The 6,430-nt window shown below is 44.7% G+C and overlaps 1 long non-coding RNA gene across 8 annotated transcripts in view; it reads left to right on the forward strand.

The window, feature by feature from the left end:
• LOC147349548 (uncharacterized) overlaps positions 1-5,513 on the forward strand; it is a 47,125-nt gene extending 41,612 nt beyond the window's left edge. For 6 of the 8 annotated variants that reach the window (XR_015149941.1, XR_015149939.1, XR_015149940.1 and 3 more), the window contains exons 3-4: positions 2,136-2,553; positions 5,395-5,513. This is a non-coding gene — a long non-coding RNA (uncharacterized LOC147349548). The remainder of the gene's footprint in view (positions 1-2,135; positions 2,554-5,394) is intronic. The other 2 variants (XR_015149938.1, XR_015149944.1) reach the window with 1 other exon arrangement.
• The last annotated feature ends 917 nt before the right edge of the window (positions 5,514-6,430 follow it).

Here is a 6,430-nt window from a genome sequence, read left to right on the forward strand (position 1 = left end):
AGTGTAAGAGGGTTCCCTTTTCTCCACACCCTCTCCAGCATTTATTGTTTGTAGACTTTTGGATCGCAGCCATTCTGACTGGTGTGACATGGTACCTCATTGTGGTTTTGATTAGCATTTCTCTGATAATGAGTGATGTTGAGCATCTTTTCATGGGTTTGTTAGCCATCTGTATGTCTTCTTTGGAGAGATGTCTGTTTAGTTCTTTGGCCCATTTTCTGATGGGGTCATTTATTTTTCCGGTATTGAGCTCCACGAACTGCTTGTATGTTTTGGAGGTTAATTCTTTGTCAGTTGTTTCATTTGCTATTATTTTCTCACATTTTGAGGGCTGACTTTTCACCTTGCTTATAGTTTCCTTTGTTGTGCAAAAGCTTTTAAGTTTAATTAGGTCCCATGTATTTATTTTTGCTTTTATTTCCACTGCTCTGGGAGGTGGGTCACAGAGGACCTTGCTGTGATTTGTGTCAGAGAGCTCTGCCTCTGTCTTCCTTGTACCACATTTCTCTAAGATTTCACCTATGGATGGGCCTCTTCTCACGTCTGTCTCTTGGCACCTGGAGGTCCCACTGCAGTGAATGTTGGGGTGCATGTGTCATTCTGAGTGATGGTTTTTCGTAACAGAGGCCCAAGTGTGGATATTAAATTCCTGGGCTTAGCTCTCTTGAAATGTTCAGTTCTGGCCTGCGGAGGCTGTCCTTTCTAGGGGCTGTTGGCAATGGCCATTCCCATGGCACTTGTCGGGGGGTTCCATCATCTTCCTGCTCTCTCCACCATTTACTGTTTGCTGACAGTCAGGATGGTCGTTCTGTCAGATGGGATTTGATTTCTTCTTGCTGATTTGATTGCCATTCCTCCTGTCATAATTAGGCTTGCTGAGCATCTTGCCTTCTGACTGACTTGGTTTGGTGTTTTTATCTTTTTTCCTTAAAGGGTGTGAGGAAAATTTACCTGTTGCCATTGGCTTCTTGAAAGCTGGGTGTTTTTGGAATTTATTTCTGCAAAACCTGCTGCGGGACCTTTCGTGAGGGCACTGTCCCTAAGGGCACCACAGGCCTTGTAAATTGGAGGTGCAGTTAGAATCCGGGGTCATGTTGTAGTTACAGGGAATGTCCACAAGGTGGCAGTACTTCATGTCCAACTGTTTCCACCTGCAACCAGACCCTATGGTTTCAGAGCACAGATTTCAGTGCCTACGTGAAAGGAAGGACAGACTGAGGGAAGGAGGAGATAATCCTTGTGGATTATCTATTTCAGACACATTTCTGTGTATACATTAGTACTGACCCCCAAATTCATCCCTGACTCTACATTTCCCGCCCCCTTCTTTAGAATTCTGGGTTTGTGTTTACGTCTCAGAGTCTCTATGTTATAAATGATTTCCTCTGTCTCTCTCTTTTTCCAGTTTCACCCTCCAGGACATCTTCTGCTATTTTCTTCCTCTGTTGCTGATTTCTCTTAGCATATTTTCCTCCAAGGTCCATCGCTGTGGGGACCATTGGCCTAATTTCATAATTTCATTGTTGGTTTTTCAAGTCCAAGTAAAAGCACATTTTATATAGGTAACCACCTTTGTTTAAGATTTCATCTGTCATTGGACCTTATCCTGGGTCTGTGTCTTGGCAATTGGAGGTACCACTGCAGTGAATGTTGGGGTGCATTTTTATTATGAATGATGGTTTTTCTTAATATAGGCCCATGTGTGGGTATTAGAATCCAGGTTCAACTGCCTTGAAATTTTTTTTTCTGGCCTGTGGAGGATGTCCCTTCAAGGGGTTATTGCCCATGTCTATTCCCAGGGAATGTGAAATGGGGTTCCTTCATCTTGTTGCTGGAAGAAAGCCAATTCTGACTCCATGTTGAAAACTGTTTTTTTGACTTGCTTTTCATTACTTCACTTACTATATAATCATACTCAATGGCTTGCTTGGAGGTCCCTATCCCCTCCCTGACCGTAAACTAAAGTCCCTTTGTTCAGCTCAGGGAGAGATAATTTGTCCCTGCCCACCTGGAGATAGGAGTAATATACCCCTTCAGAAGGGTTTTCATTCCCTTGGAAAAGTTTTTCAAGACTGAAGACTTTCTCACTTTACTTCCCCACTGAATCTCCCTCTCCTTCTGCCTTTTGACTTTAGTTCCTCCTTGGTTCTTTCTCTCTGGTCTATAAAACAACCTGGCATCCAGACCCCAGTAAGATGGTTAATTTGAGACACTAACCTGCCATCTTCTCAGTCTGCTGGCTCCCCGATTAAAGTCCCTTCCTTGCCTCAACATCTCATTTCTCGGATTCATTGCCTATCATGCGGTGAGCAGAGTGAGCTTGGACTCGGAAACAATTTGGCTTAGCCAGCCAGGACCCTTGCTGCTCATGGCTAGCCGGCCCCGATCAGGGAATACTGGGGCAAGACCCTAGCAGCTGCTGGGACCATTTGTTGTCCTAAAGTTCTTTCCTTCAAGATTCCTTGAAGTGGCACCAGCTACCCACAGCACTTGGCAGCTGAGACAAGGAACCAACAAACTTCTAGAGTCAAGGGACTCAATTTCGTTTGTAAGGTAAGTATATGCAATTCGATAGCTGGTTCATCCAGTATGATGTTTTGTGTATCTTTTTGTGTTAAGAGCCAATGGGCTCGATTTTGGAGGGTAAGTTGCTCTGGTGAGCACACAGGAACACAGTTTCCCCTCAATCTGGGCTTTTCCTTTATGGAATAAGCAAATTTGATTGGGTATCCATTTGCAGAGAGGAGGTGGTGTTGGACTCTACCCTGAACCGGTTCATTGGGAATTAGTCCTCGTGGGGCATGCCCACCATAGTTACAATTACCTCAATTGTATGGTAAATTTATTTACCTGATTTGGGAACTGGCCCAGTTGGAACCAGTTCATTTGGGAGGTAAATCTTGGGGAGGTGGGTAGCCTAGTTGGAATTAGTTCACTTGTTTTATAGGGTAAATCATTTACCCGATCTGGGGATCAGTTCATCTGAATGCATCAGTGCGGAATCTGTTTGTGCCAGTTTTGTTGGAATCTGTCTGGGTCTTCTGGGTTTTGCATTATACAGTGGATAAAAGTAGGAAAACTTTCAGCTATCACAAAGGAAAGATCTTTGGGGTGCGCATTAGATATGTTAACATCAGAAGAAAAAAGCCCCTGAATAGCTCAGAAATAAACAATCTGGCCTCATACATCCAGACCAGGTTAGCATCAGCCTATATAGGCCTCTTAATTCCCACAAGCTGAGTGTCAGTGTCTGCCTAGAGGCCTCATAGACACACTGAGCATCTGCCTAGAGGTCTCAGTCACACACAGGCTGAGCGTCAGTCCAAACGCTTCATAGTCACACACCATCCGAGTGTCAGCAGAGATGCCAGTATATAGACACAGCCTTAGCATCTGCCTAGAGGCCTCATAGACACACACGTGCTGAGCCTAGAGGCCACATAGACACAAGAAGCCTCTGACTAGAGGTCTATAGACACACCTGAGCTGAGTGTCTACCCAGAGGCCTCATAGAGAGACACGACCCGAGCATCTGCCCAGGGGCCTCATAGACACACACAAGCTGAGCAACTGACCAGAGACTTCATAGACATACATCAGGCAATCATTTCAGGTAATCATTTCACTAACAGCCTCATTGACACACACGTGCTAATTGTCTTCCTCAGTTCAATTCAGTCGCTCAGTCGTGTCCAACTCTTTGCAACCCCATGAATCACAGCACACCAGGCCTCCCTGTCCATCACCAACTCCCGGAGTCTACCCAAACTCATGTGCATCGAGTCGGTGATGCCATCCAGACATCTCATCCTCTGTTGTCCCTTCTCCTCCTGCCCCCAATCCCTCCCAGCATCAGGGTCTTTTTCAATGAGTCAGCTCTTCACATGAGGTGGCCAAAGTATTGGAGTTTCAGCCTCAGCATCAGTCCTTCCAATGAACACCCAGGACTGGTCTCCTTTAGGATGGAGCGGTTGGATCTCCTTGCAGTCCAAGGGACTCTCAAGAGTCTTCTCCAATATCACAGTTCAAAAGCATCAATTCTTCGGCGCCCAGCTTTCTTCACAGTCCAACTCTCACATCCGTACATGACCACTGGAAAAACCATAGCCTTGACTAGACTAGACGGACCTTTGTTGGCAAAGTAGTGTCTCTGCTTTTGAATATGCTATCTAGGTTGGTCATAACTTTCCTTCCAAGGAGTAAGTGTCTTTTAATTTCATGGCAGCAATTACCATCTGCAGTGATTTTGGAGCCCCCCAAAATAAAGTCTGACACTGTTTCCACTGTTTCCCCATCTATTTCCCATGAAGTGATGGGACCAGATGCCATGATCTTCATTTTCTGAATGTTGAGCTTTAAGCCAACTTTTTCACTCTCCTCTTCACTTTCTGCCATAAGGGTGGTGTCATCTGTAGTCAGCAAAAACAAGACTGGGAGCTGACTGTGGCTCAGATCGTGAACTCCTTATTGCCAAATTCAGACTTAAATTGAAGAAAGTGTCTTCCTAGAGGCCTCTATATACACACAGGCTCAGCATCTGTCTGGATGCCTCATACTCACACAGGAGCTGAACATTAGCCTGGAGATTGCTAGAGAGAAATGAGCTGAGCCTCTGCCTAGAGGCCTCATAGTCACACACAAGCTGAGCATCAGCATAGAGGCCTCTAGTTAGATACAGGCAAGCTTCTGCCCAGGAGCCTCATAGAAACACTCAAGCTGAACATCAGCCTAGAGTCCTCTAGAGAGAAACGAGCTGAGCATCTGTCTAGGGGCCTCCTAGTCACACAAGACCTAAGTATCAGCCTAGAGGCGTCTAGATGTACAGGAGTTGAGCATCTGCCTAGAGGCCTCCTAGACACACACACTGAAAACCATACTCACAGAAAACTAGTCAATCTAATCACACTAGGACCACAGCCTTGTCTAACTCAATGAAACTAAGCCATGCCCGTGGGGCCACCCAAGACGGGCGGGTCATGGTGGAGAGGTCTGACAGAATGTGGTCCACTGGAGAAGGGAATGGCAAACCACTTCAGTATTCTTGCCTTGAGAACCCCATGGACAGTATGAAAAGGCAAAATGATAGGATACTGAAAGAGGAACTCTCCAGGTCAGTAGGGGCCCAATATGCTACTGGAGATCAGTGGAGAAATAACTCCAGAAAGAATGAAGGGATGGGGCCAAAGCCAGTTGTGGATGGGACTGGTGATAGAAGCAAGGTCCGATGCTGTAAAGAGCAATATTGCATAGGAACCTGGAATGTCAGGTCCATGAATCAAGGCAAATTGGAAGTGGTCAAACAAGAGATGGCAAGAGTGAACATCGACATTCTAGGAATCAGCGAACTAAAATGGGTGAATTTAACTCAGATGACCATTATATCTACTACTGCAGGCAGGAATCCCTCAGAAGAAATGGAGTAGCCATCATGGTCAACAAAAGAGTTCGAAATGCAGTACTTGGATGCAATCTCAAAAACGACAGAATGATCTCTGTTCGTTTCCAAGACAAACCATTCAATATCACAGGAATCCAAGTCTATGCGCTAACCAGTAATGCTGAAGAAGCTGAAGCTGAACGGTTCTATGAAGACCTACAAGACCTTTTAGAACTAACACCCAAAAAAGATGTCCTTTTCATTATAAGGGACTGGAATGCAAAAGTAGGAAGTCAAGAAACACTTGGAGTAACAGGCAAATTTGGCCTTGGAGTACTTATGGAGAAGGGCAAAGACTAATAGAGTTTTGCCAAGACAATGCACTGGTCATAGCAAACACCCTCTTCCAACAACACAAGAGAAGGCTGTACACATGGACATCACCAGATGGTCAACACCAAAATCAGATTGATTATATTCTTTGCAGCCAAAGATGGAGAAGCTCTATACAGTCAGCAAAAACAAGACCAGGAGCTGACTGTGGCTCAGATCATGAACTCCTTATTGCCAAATTCAGACCTAAATTGAAGAAAGTAGGGAAAACCACTAGACCATTCAGGTATGACCTAAATCAAATCCCTTATGATTATACAGTGGAAGTGAGAGATAGATTTAAGGGCCGAGATCTGATAGATAGAGTGCCTGATGAACTATGGACTGAGGTTTGTCACATTGTATAGGAGACGGATCAAGATCATCCCCATGGAAAAAAAATGCAAAAAAGCAAAATGGTTGTCTGGGGAGGCCTTACAAATAGCTGTGAAAAGAAGAGAAATGAAAAGCAAAGGAGAAAAGGAAATTTATAAGCATCTGAATGCAGAGTTCCAAAGAATAGCAAGGAGAGATAAGAAAGCCTTTCACAGCGATCAGTGCAAACAAATAGAGGAAAACAACAGAATGGGAAAGACTAGAGATCTCTTCAAGAAAATTAGAGATACCAAGGGAACATTTCATGCAAAGATGGGCTCGATAAAGGACAGAAATGGTATGGAC

The sequence above is a fragment of the Bos grunniens genome, chromosome 21 (genome assembly GCF_055505025.1).
Source record: "Bos grunniens cultivar Pamir isolate PY7600 chromosome 21, Bosgru_T2T1.0, whole genome shotgun sequence".
In the NCBI taxonomy this organism is placed as follows: domain Eukaryota; kingdom Metazoa; phylum Chordata; class Mammalia; order Artiodactyla; family Bovidae; genus Bos; species Bos grunniens.